This window comes from Coptis chinensis, chromosome 9 (assembly GCF_015680905.1).
Source record: "Coptis chinensis isolate HL-2020 chromosome 9, ASM1568090v1, whole genome shotgun sequence".
NCBI classification, from domain to species: domain Eukaryota; kingdom Viridiplantae; phylum Streptophyta; class Magnoliopsida; order Ranunculales; family Ranunculaceae; genus Coptis; species Coptis chinensis.
Genome location: NC_141464.1, coordinates 11,897,806 through 11,911,065, shown reverse-complemented (window position 1 = coordinate 11,911,065; position 13,260 = coordinate 11,897,806). Strand labels below are relative to the sequence as shown.

The 13,260-nt window shown below is 35.9% G+C and overlaps 1 long non-coding RNA gene across 2 annotated transcripts; it reads left to right on the top strand.

Annotated features, from left to right (window-relative positions):
• The first annotated feature begins 4,578 nt into the window (after positions 1-4,578).
• On the top strand, positions 4,579-7,509 carry LOC147474776 (uncharacterized). Of its 2 annotated transcripts, XR_015208928.1 has the most exons (5): positions 4,579-4,720; positions 4,825-4,957; positions 5,713-5,824; positions 6,149-6,298; positions 7,350-7,505. It is a non-coding gene; the product is annotated as an uncharacterized LOC147474776 (long non-coding RNA). The 2 variants fall into 2 exon arrangements; XR_015208927.1 differs by having other exon boundaries at positions 4,622-4,957; positions 7,350-7,509.
• Positions 7,510-13,260: the final 5,751 nt, after the last annotated feature.

Sequence of the window (13,260 nt, the reverse complement as noted above, 5' to 3'; positions counted from 1 at the left end):
GTGTATCAAAGGTTCTGACCAACAGAATGAAGACTTGTATATCCTCCTTAATCTCAAGTACCCAGTCGGCTTTTATTCCAGGGAGGTCGATTCAAGATAACTTGCTTTTAGCTCATGAACTACTACGGGGATATACCAGGAAACATGGTCAGAAGAGATGTGCTATCAAGCTTGATATAAAGAAAGCATATGATTCGGTGTCTTGGTCAGCAGTAGAAGCTATCTTGCACACTTTTAAGTTCCCTCTCCTTTTCGTTGAATGGCTAAAAATGTGCTATGCTTCCCCTTCGTACTCAGTACTGGTTAATGGGACTCCGGAAGGGTACTTTGAAGGGAAAAGAGGGCTTCGACAGGGCGACCCAGTCTCTCCTTATTTGTTTGTGCTTGTCATGGAGATTTTGAGTGCTCTGCTATATAGAGGGCTTCAACGAAAAAATCGATGCTCAACTCCAAATGTAGGGAACCCGGACATAACACATCTATGCTTTGCCGATGATGTCCTTATTTTCTGCAAAGGTGATAGGGATTCTATGTTGGCTATAAAAGAAATCTTGCAGGACTTCTCTCAGGCTACAGGGCTCCAGTTAAGTAATGGAAAGACTACCCTCATAACGGGTAGCATGTCGAAAGAAGAAGGGCGAGAATTAGCGGCAGTTATGGAAATCTCTCTTGAAGCTCCCCCTGTTACTTATCTAGGGCTGCCCCTAATGGCCACTAGATTGGGTATAAGGGAATGTTGGCCTCTAATTGAAAAAATCACTGAGCGTATCTCTAATTGGAAGAATAAGGACCTTAATGAGAGAGGAATAGTACAATTGGTGAAGTCGGTTCTAGCATCGTTCCAAACCTATTGGGCGAAGACTTTTGTGTTGCCAAGAACAGTGATTGAGAAGGTGGGGAAGATGTGTAATAGGTTCATCTGGGCAGGGCCAAAGATGGAGAGAAAGATGCATCATGCTAGCCATGCAACACTCGGGATTTGACAAGGATCGGGGAGGGCTTGGACTTGTGGATCCAAAAGTTTGGAATCCATTTGCATCTTGTGGGTTGGTGTTTAAACTGGCGCAGAAATCAGATTGTTTATGGGTTAGATGGGCATGGCAGCACCACATAAAGCACAAGAAGTTTTGGACGATGAAGGTGCCGAGGGATTGCTCCTAGGTGTGGAGAGGGGTTATGAACCATAGAGAAGTCGCATGGAAGTATGTCCGATATGGTAACGGAACTAGTTTCTGGCATGATCCTTGGTGTTCGGGGCCACTCTACCTAAATAACCAAGCCAGGAGCTTGTTAGGCAGCAGTGTTCCAGAGGATGCGAAGGTTTCCGAAGTGTTAAGAGAAGGGAGATGGTCAAGCTGTATCGTTGATATGCCGGAGGGTGAGGTGAAGGATTGGATTCTGGGAACTGAGATAAACCCCTACATTGAAGAGGATCAGGTGACATGGACCCCAAGCAGTTCAGGCAAATTCTCTACTTCCTCGCCTTTTACTCAGATCTTGAAAAGAGTTCAAGTAAGGTGAAATGGTTCAAGATAGTGTGGGGAAATATTCAATGCCGAAGCACTCTTTTACTACTTGGCAGTACTGTTTTGGGTTCCCTCCCAACTCAGAATAGATTGAAGGCCAAGAGGGTGATAGTGCAATCTAAGTGTCGCTTGTGTGGGAGTCATGAAGAGAGTTCAAAGACATCTCTTCTTTGATCGGTTCGATTTCGACTCGTCCGGCAGAATTTCAAGACAGCCATGGGGCTGCCAGGATGGATCGCGACATCGCATAGCTTAATGGTATTACTTGATGCGACTTTGCAGAGTGAACACCTTAGCTGCTGAAGTGATAAGAGCCTTCACCGCTTGTGATCCAAACCATTTGGAATGAGCTTAAACCGAGGTCAAGAAAGACGATTTCGGTCGGTGATGTAGTCTTTTTAAAGTCTTGAGCACATGAAGATCTATTTGGGTAAAACTCGGAGCAGGTAAAGGAGGAGGAGGCTGCGAGAGTTTGCTAGTGAAACTGGGAATAGGTGTTACTCTCTGCCAAGAGTCGAGAGGTATGGGTAAAATGGAGTAAACCACCGATGGGCTAGTAGTAATTGAATTCGATGGTTCGGTACAAAAGGAAAGGGCTAGCTATGGTGGAGCGGTAAGAGATTGGAATGGAGATGCTCTTATGGCGTATAATGGCGGTTCAACGAGAATGTCGGGATTTTGTATCAAGAGTTATGGGAGTTCAAAGGGGCTCGAAGGTGCGGAAAATATGAGGATTAGCGTAATTCAAGTGCGGTCGACTCTCGAGGGCCATGAGGATTCCTGGAAGGAGGAAGAGGTGCCATGGCACTGCCAAAACATAGCAGCCCATATACAAGCCGAGATATTGAAGTTCGAGATGGTCACTTTTAAGCATGTTTTTCATGAGGGTAACCAAGTTGCTTGATTATCTATCTAAGCTCTCTTTTTTTGTAATGAGTGTGTGTACTTTATACTTTATTTTTTGGATCACAAACTTAATGATTTGATCTTGGCGGATAAGGTAGGGAAGATGTATCTGCGAGTTCCTTAGTTCCATAAATAAAGGTTGGGGAGTCCAAAAACCCCTAGTTATTTCAAAAAAAAAAAAAAAAAAGTAAAGAAAACTTGATACTCAAGCCATTATAAAGTTAGTAGAATCGATAAGCATATAAATTAAGTCTTCCCAATACCCATACCCATGCCCCATACGCTTTACAAATGCTTTGTCTTTCACATTTGTTTTGGATTGATATTGGATTCTCCTCACCTGTACAAGGACCAAAATATTTAATGTGTAGAAAGGATAGAATAGCAGAGAAAAGATTTACTGTAAAAATTGTCATAATTAATGGAAACCACAATTTTTAGCTGTAGAAAAGTAGAAGTGAAAGATCCTGTTAATGCAAGAAAAGTTCTAAAGGTAGACCGTGACAAGTTGAGAAGGGACCCACTAAATGAGCAGTTTCTTGAGTAAGACTGGGGAATGCACTAGGTACCATATATCCTTATTTATCTTCTGTGTCACTTGCTTTTGATAGTCGTGCGCTTATGAAACTATGAGAGGATTATGTATGCTAGACTAACGTGCACATTGTAGACCCTGATCGGCCAAAGAATGACAAAACAGCTATTCTAGGTGATACAGTCCAAATGCTAAAGGATTTGACCGCGCAGGTTAACAAGCTAAAAGCGGAGTATGCAACACTCTCAGAAGATTCATGATAAGTAATGTTTCTACCTTCATATAATATTCTGTGAGTTTGGAGGATTTATTGATTTGGATCTGTTTTGTTAATTTCATCTACGGTGTGTAATTAGTGGATAGGATGCGTTATCTCATAGTTGAATTTAAGACCATTGCAATTCTAAAACACCACCCTATTTTTAAAGACCTTTTGATAGGAGCTTTCATAGGAAGAGAAGAAGAATTGTTTATCTCAAGAGATACAAAAGTTTGTTCATACATTTTTTCTTTTCCTTTTTTTTTATATGTGAGAATCCGACAACTTCAGTTGTGATTTTGAAAATTGTTTGTTTTCAATTGTAATTGATTGTTTTTTCTCCGTTTGTACCAAAATATGAGTAAAATTTATTGATTTATCTCCTTTTGTTCCTTAGAAATCTCATCTCTTCTAACCGGTTGCTCTCGCGGAACTTTTAATTTGCAATCTCTTTATCCATCGCCAGCTCTCAAAATTTACATTAACTTATAATTGAGGTATAGTTCATCTTTTTTAAATGTGGTATTTAAATTTGAGGATGGGGCAATTTTAGGATTAATTTCGTAAAACTTGAACGTGTATTGGTTTATTGAGGTTTTTAACTTGGTTTACTGAAACTCCATCTTTGTAACATAGAAATGGGTCATTCTTCTTGATCAACAAAGAAGTAGAGAGCAAATTGCGGAGTGGGACATTCTTTTTTGGTATTTCATGTCACGTAAGTAACCAATTTTAATTCTTTGCAAATATTAATACCGCTTTTTAATTGATGTCATGACAGTCACGTAGATATCCAATTGCTTATTAGTTATTACAATGTAGAGTTACAACCAGTTGCTTAGATAGAACATTAAAAGTAGTTCTTAGATTTTTCTCTTTTCCTACACGAATTCTAATCGCATTAAAAATGTAACTATTTTTTTTTTGTGCTCAGAAGTTTGATTGTCTTTACATACTTGGTCATATCTCAATTCAAGTGAACTTCAATTTATTTCTGATCAAGTGATAGTAGTATAACAATTTTTACTACTTATTCCACCTGGTCATATATTTCTTGGTTCCTACATGAGACAAGTATCTAAGCTAGAGCAGATGTTGAGGAGAATGAACTTTGAGAGCTTTGGTTTAGAAACGTATACTAATACAAGTTTCGTTAGAATACTTAACAAAAATCAAGTACATGGACTGGAGGTACAAACAAAGAATGGAGAATAATGGATTAGTATTAATCCATCACTTGCCTCCTATGTTATCATGCTTGGTGACACCTGCATGATGGGTTATGATTATGTCTTTGAAACGATGAAATTTTATTGTATATGATATGTCAATCAATTTTACAAATTTTATTGTAATTACTTTATGTATCAAAATTTATTTGCTAATAGTTGATAATGCTGTCTCACTAGGCATGGAGCAATTGCAAATACTATAATGTTACTCACCGCATTATGATGAAAGGGGATACTCTATGGGATTCTTCACACGTCAATGGTATAGTCTAAAACTACAGACTACAAAAAGCCACTTTAGTCATTTAAGATGGTCGAGCAAGTCTTTCAATTTTTGACAAAATAACCCGAACAAATTTCATGAAGCTAAAGGGTTTGATCAAAGTTTTGAATGGTTGAGCAAGTCTTTGAATCCAAAGTCAGGAGATTGTCAAATTTCTATATGCTTGCCGTTCTTCGAGAACTACTCAGGAAGAATGAATCCCTTTTGGCTCTCTAGGTATTGTCTCCTTTCATACTATCCCTTTCCATTATTGAATATTTTAATAAAATAGAAGTAGGTTCAATCTCTTGCATTTGTTGCTTTGAACTACCCTTTTTGAGTTTTGTTGTGTTTGAAAGAAGACACAAAAGGCTTGAGGTTCATTTGAAGGAATTGAACATAGGGATTGCTATTATGGGGTATGGGTACAATTGATTGGAGTAGGGAGTTAAACATTTTGGGGACCCTCAAGATAATAGTGATAGCCGTAAACTTATTTTACTAATACCCATCCTTTACAAACTATTATTAAGAGTTCATTTTTTTTTATAATTGAAGTGTACTAATGCCGCTGTTGAAACTTGATTATTGCACTATGGGCACACTAGCAATTGTATTGAAAGCTCTTAAGTTATTTTCAGTGTTTCTTTTCAATTTGAATGCATCATGTTATACCTACAAGCAGTTTGATTCATTTCCAAGTCGGGGAACTACATATAAAAAGCTACAATAATTGGAATGGGTATGTCAGTAATGTAATTTTATAGATGAACATTGGGAAATAAGGTAAAATCTTAACTCTTCAGATTATTTCAGAGTTGAGATTTACATCTAAATCTCCTGTATAATTTCTTAGTAATTATATCATCTTGCATAAACAATCCAGTTGAATTGATTTTCATTTTTTTCCCCTTGAAAATTATGTTTGTGATATGGTTGAAACAGTATATATTGGTGTTTGGTACTGATTAAGAACGTCTTTGTATTTCAAGCTAAGATTGGCTTGGTATTGGATTAGTTGATCGGTGATAAAATAATCAATGGAACTAAATCAGCAGAGAAAATAACCGTCGCCAATCGTGTTCTTCAATCTACAAATTCACGGTTTGTTCCTTCTTTTTCTTCTCTTACCTTCAATCAATTTTTAATATATATCAATTTCAATTTTGAGTGTTCAGTCAATTTATTAGGTCAAGCTTTTATTGAACAAGAGGAGGAAGCTTTACCATAAAAAAGAATTTTTTTATAGATCACATCAGTACATAGTATTTCATACTCTATAAGGGTATCTCCCTTCTCCACCACAGGTCCTAGGAACTTCGAGTCCAAACCGGATTTTGTTTTAATATAAGCCACAAGATTGTCATATTTTTTGTTAAGAGCTAATGTTTTTGGATTTAATCTATCTGCTTCTCATTGTTGGTACAGAACCAATCTATAAGCAATGCATACCCTTTCCAAAGTTGGAGACTACATGCGCTCAAAAGAACGAGGGTGACAAGGAGAAATAAATAACTATCGTTAACACATACGGCGTCAATCTTTGGCACTAGATGGTGGTGTTATTGCTCCAAATGTGTAAGCAAAAGTCCTTCCATGCTCTTACTTAGTCCATTTCACTTTACTTGATTGGTAAGTTTAGGCCCTATTTTCATTGGTCATATTGTTTAAGAATTAAGAATGGTTTCCACTATACTATTATGTTATCAAAATAAAAATAAAAAATGCTACTATGTTTATCTAGAAAGAAGAGTTTGCTGAGTTGCACTAGGGTAATTACAACCCTTGCAAGTGGCTTACGTATAGTTGAATCCCTTGCAAGTTTTTATATATTCTTTTACATGTCAAGAAGTGAAAGCATGTTTATAATTTATAGTGTTTTTGCATAGAGATTTAAGTTTCTGATTTTTTACAAGGACGCAAAACAGGATTGGGGTCCATTAGATAGTCCCTCTGCTTATTAGATATGCACCATTTTAGTATTTGTTTTTGTTCATGTGATGCTTGATACTCTTGGGGCAGAGCAGGTGCTATGATTTTGTTGAATTATCTACTCCTAATATACACATAATCAAACATATATGATTATTCACCGAGTTTGAGGTCTTATGAATATATTTTTTTTCAAATAGGTGAATGGCATAAATGGAAAGATCATTGATTCATGGGTTGAACAGGCATTACTACTCAATCAATATGATTTCAGGAAGAATAAATTAATTTGAGGGTAAAAATGCTGCTGAACCTACATAGAAAGAAGTGGACTAATGGATTGACACTTTGGCGATTTGATACCTACTCCAAAATCAACAAGCAGGTCGTCCAGGTTATTGAATGTTCATTGTCATTACGTATTATGTTTTATATGCCATATGTTAGTTTTACTTTCCAACAAATTATATGACTAGGAGATGGAGGATTTATTGTTTGGCATATGTGTGTTTTCTGCACTACCACCAATTCCACCTATTGTACCAATTGATAAATAAGTCGGGAGGACCAATTGAATCAATCCTAATTAATCTTAGTTCTTTCAAATGATGGTAAATTTGAACTAGCTAAAAGTATTCTTGGGGAACTCTTTGAGGATGAAAACCTTATTATATGGAATTGTTTAATGAAGGTACAGTAAGCAATGGGCATTCGGTGGACTTCTCTAACATTGTGACTATCATGACATCAAACAGTGGAGAAGAGCACCTTTACGTTGGACTTAGGGACGAGTGTTCAATGGAAATTGCTAAAGAGCGAGTGTTATGCGAATTGAGGTTGAGTCCTGAGTTGATTTGTTTGTTGGATTATATTGTACTTTGGTATCCATAGGCCTGTAGAAAAAAGAAATCTACACTAGCTGTCTCAGCATATGCTTTTTCTCTCCCCCATTCCCCTAGACAATTTAACCATAATATTTGTGATCACAACTTAAAGCAAAAGCAAAAAAAAAAAAAAAAAAAAAAATTGGAGTTTTAGATTTTCGGCGCAACTTATTTTCTGAAACTCCTTCAAGGTTAGTTCTTTTTTTTTTTTCTTTCTTAGTTATCTTAAACTTTTTTCTTTCTTAGTTATCTTAAACCTATCTTTTAACATAACTCATTCAATGAGGGACTGAGGCAATGTTTGTGTATTTCATTAGTGTTTTATTTATTTATGCTCTTTTCTTTATTTAATTTTGATGCATGTAAGAATTTAACATAAAATCTTTTCGTTATTGTTTTTGTTTGGCGTTATTAGTATCCAGACGTTAAACACTCAAAGAGTGGATTTGTAGGTCTGGGAATACTGACATCAGCTTGCAATCAATTTGGTTAACAAGCGCCTGTCGAGTATCCCATATTTGACCAGGTAAACAAGATATTGATACCATTACGTTTCCTTTTCACCACCCTCACTTATACTTTATTCAAAAAAGCTTGCAAGCATGCACTTCCTTAATTGGTAAAAGGATTACAAATTATCAAAAATTATTAGTATAATTTTTTTTGGTTTCACTTAAGGAAGTGTAACAATTTTTGTTTCAAACTCTTCCAACAATATCTAATCTTCACATTACTCAAAGTTGGTGAGACGTTCTGAATAATGTGTTTTGGCTTCATTTACGTGACCTCTATTAAAATCTAGAATCATTAGTCTTATCTACCATATATATGCATGTGGTTTAACCATAGATCGGCAAGCTTTTGGTATATATTCACCAGGACTTGACACAATAACTAGGTTCTGTGAACTTAATTAAGTACATAATTGACTCCTAACTAAACCAATATTATTTGTTTAGTGCAATATTATTTGTTATTGTTTGTGTGCTAAAGGATTCCAGTTGAACTTTCCAATGCATGTGCAACTATGAACAACCCACGAAAATCTATTTGAATTGCCATTTGCAAGAAGAAACCAGTTATGTGGCTTTTGGTGTTCTTGCCAAGCTTTTTTTTTCTTTGGCCTCTTCAATTCCAATGTAGTTTATACATATGAATTCATCTACTTTATAAAAAGAGTTGTCTTAGACAATGATTAGTATTCTGGTGGTGTTAAAGGTTGAAATTGATTGATGGTTGTGCATCATTATTTGGTCTATAAGAAGTGTAACAAAGTTTTTTTTTTCTTTTTATGTATTTTCCCCGCTCTATATTTACGGTAACAACAGCCTCTCATTTTATTCTATTGCTAATCTTTTGGAAGGTTTATTTATTCTGTGGAAGGTAAACAAGTTATGGTAGAAAATGATATTGTAAAACTACAAACCATATGAGATTTGAATAATCAGGATTCAGGAATGTTACTATCGCCCTGCTACTCCGGGGTCTATAATGTTTTTTAATCTATCAAAATGTTATGTGTAAGAGTTAGCCAATTAACATTTCTTTCAATACTACTTGCGTATTTCACTCAATATAGGTGCAGTGGAGTATTAATGAATAGCTGCATGTGTTGACGGGAATGTGTAAATAGCGTATGAGGATAAAAGCACCCAATGCCAATATAGTAGGACTGTACATACTAAAAGAAACCAATGCCAAAATGGTGGGACTACAAACAAAGATTTTGGTATTGTTTCTAATTATAAGGCTCAGGGCAGTCCATTGTTGTTAGCAATGAAAATTGCCGTTAGCAGGAATAATAGATGATTATGGATAGAACTTGATTTTCGGATTACTCTTACAAGTTATGGAATCCCATGGGATCTTAGACAGGTGTCGAGGACTTGAGGTGGCAACTCATGCACAACAAACTTAGGAAGCATTCCAAGAAGTTTAGCTTCTTTGGCTCTTTGTGGAATTTCATCAATCTGGTTACGAAAAAATCCGGTTATGAAAATAATGCTGAATTTTCATTTTACTAGAAGGACTCAAGCATGCTTAAATATCATATGAAGCTTAAACTCATTATGGGGAAGGAACCTTCAATCAGTTCAATGGAGTCATGCATAGAAGTAGGTGTTGACAACTCTAACTCAAAAGAAAATTTAAGGCAAGAAATTGAATTATGGACCCAGACGTGAAATAGACTAGGCTCAATTATGTCAAAGGTGCATTGCTATTGTTGTTGGAGTGGTCTTTATTAGAAAGGGAAAAAAAAAATTAATTTAAATTAAAAATTAATTAAAATTATACAAACAACATTGTACATGCAATGAAGTAGACTAGGCTCAATTATGTCAATGGTGTATTGCTATTATCCATTGAAATTATATTATTGAATACTTACAAATGAGAACAATAAGATTTTGTTTTAGTGCAATATAGCTATACTAAATTTTTAACATGGACGGTTCTTCAATTCTCCGGTTTGGTTGGTAACTCTAACCTCAAAGAATAATCAACGGAAAATGAGAAACTCGATGCAATTGCATTGAACGAAAAATTGGACACTCGATGCATTCATTATGAAGCAACAAAAAAAATGTCAAAGGGTTTAATCAAGGGTAATGGGGTTTTCCCTTTGTAAGAAATTTGGATAAGTAATCAATATTATATTCATATCTCATAGCTCTGTTTTAGAATAATTTAATATAACGGCACCCGTTTTTAGGACGGGTTCGAAAACTAGTATATATATATATATATATATATATATATTAATCTGATATGCTCGTACTTGCATTCATTGAAAATCACACTTTTCGATATCCTCAACAAAGAGAGAGTATCAACAATATCATATCAACAGAGAACCCAATGTTCGATATTCTCTACAAAAAGGACAATTGTATCCAAAGAAAATCCAATTTTCGATACCCTCAGCTAAAAAGGAGAGTATCGCTGATACGTAGACTTGCTGACACTTAGACTAGAATATCAGCGATACTTAGCCTTGTATCAATAGAAAATCATATTTTCGATACCCTCAACAAAAAAGGAGAGTATTGTTGATACTTAGATTTGCTGATACTTAGACTAGAATATCAGCGATACTTAGCCTTGTATCAACAGAAAATCATATTTTCAATACCCTCAACAAAAAAAGAGAGTATCGCTGATACTTACATTTGCTGATACTTAGACTAGAATATCAGCGATACTTAGCCTTGTATCAACGGAAAATCATATTTTCAATACCACCAACAAAAAAAGAGAGTATCGCTGATACTTAAATTTGCTGATACTTAGACTAGAATATCAGCGATACTTAGCCTTGTATCAACAGAAAATCATATTTTCGATACCCCAAACAAAAAAGGAGAGTATCGTTGATACTTAGATTTGATGATACTTAGACTAGAATATCAGCGATACTTAGCCTTATATCAACAGAAAATCATATTTTCGATACCCTCAACAAAAAAGGAGAGTATCGCTGATACTTAGATTTGCTGATACTTAGACTAGAATATCAACAATACTTAGTCTTGTATTAACAGAAAATCATATTTTCGATACCCTCAACAAAAAAGGATAGTATCGTTGATACTTAGATTAGTATCAAAAAAAATCAAATTTTACCTTTGTTATTATTATCAAGCATAAAGCATTGCAACATACCTTTATTATCGAATGATCTTTAATGCATCATCCTTTGCTGATATCTTTCCTGATATTATCCTTTCTGCCCTTCTCAGAATTTTTCATGCCTGATATCTGCCACTGTTTTTGATATCAGGACTTTTTGACAATACACCTGAGATCAACATTTCTGTCAACCTCAGGACTTTTTATGCCTGATATTTGCCATTGTTTTTGATATCAGGACTACTTCTTGACAATATGCCTGACATCAACATCTTTGTCAATTTCAGAACTTTTTATGCCTGCTATCTGCCACTGTTTTTGATATTAGGACTTTTTGACAATATGCCCAATACCAACACGTCTGTCGATATCAGGACTTCTTATGCCCAATATCAACATTTCTGTCAATACTAGGACTTTTGACAATATGCCTGATACCAACACGTCTATTGACACCAGGGCTTCTTATGCCTGATATCTGCCATTGTTTATGATATCAGGACTTTTTGACGATATGTCTGTCATCAATATTTCTATTGATACCAGGACTTCTTATGCCTGATATCTGCCATTGTTTCTGATATCAGGACTTTTTGACAATATGCCTGATATCAATATTTCTATCGATACCAGGACTTTTTATGCCTGATATCTTCCACTGTTTCTGATATCAAGACTTTTTGCCGATATGCCTGATGTCAATATTTCTATCGATACCAAGACTTCTTATGCCTGATATCTGCCACTGTTTCTGATATCATGATTTTTTGTCGATACGCCTGACATCAATATTTCTATCAATACCAGGACTTTTTATCATATGATAACCCCATATATTTTCAAACAAAAATTGAAATTTTAAAAATTGAATCCACTTGTGTTGAATTGAAAATTCCTACTACACAACTCATTTCCCTATAAAATTTGAAAATTTCATTATTGATAGAATACCTTCAGATTATTGACATTCTGAGGCTTTGCTAGCAATTCACCATCAGCTTTCTTTAGATAATACGCTCCATTTATCCCCACCTTGTGGACAATGTATGGACCTTCCCAATTTGCCGATAACTTTCCAACTCCCTTTTCTTTTGTCGCCTGTGTAACCTCTTTCAGCACTAGGTCACCTTCTTGGAAATTTCTTTCTTTAACTTTCTTATTGAATGCTTTTTCTCGAAGCTTGCGTGATAAGAATCAAGCTTCATTCTTGCTTGCTCCCTTCTCTTTTCCAAATTCAAGACTTCTGCCTGCATCCCCTGGTCATTCAACCCTTTTTCTACAAGCATTGTCCTTGATGTCGATACTACCATCTCAACTGGAGTCACTGCTTCCATACCATACGCTAGAGTAAATGGCGATTCCCCCATTGCTACTCTTGGCGTTGTTCTGTATGCCCACAACACACTGTTTAACTCATCAACCCATAAACTTTTCTTATCCTCCAGCTTCTTTTTGATGTTGTCCATAATGGTCTTATTTGTTACTTCAGCTTGCCCATTCCCTTGAGCGTAGTAAGGTGCCGATGGAAAGTGCTTAATCCTGTATGATTCTAAAAAATCTTTCACTTTACCGCCAATGAATTGAGGACCATTATCTGATATGATAGCATACAACAACCCGTATCGGCAAACCACTCTTTCAAAAAGAAAACCGATGATGTCCTGCTCTTTGACATGTTGCAAGGCTATCGCTTCTACCCACTTAGTGAAATAGTCAGTTACTGCTAACATGAATTTTTTCTTCCCTTTTCCAAGTACTAGAGGACCCCACAATGTCCATCCCCCATAAAGCGAATGGCCATGGGTTCGAGACACAGTGTAACTCCTCTGCTGGCACATGAATGGCATGTCTATGCTTCTGACATTGGATACACTTTTTTGCATATCGTAGACAGTCCCTCCGCATTTGTGGCAAGAAATATCCCTGCCTTGCAATCTTACTTGCCAACGATCTTCCTGCCGAATGATTTCCACATTCCCCTTCATGTATTTCTGCAATAATTTTCTGAGAATCTTCTGCCAATATACATTTTAAATGTGGTCCTCCTGGATTTTTTCGATACAGTTGATCGTCAATTAATAGATATCTTTTAGC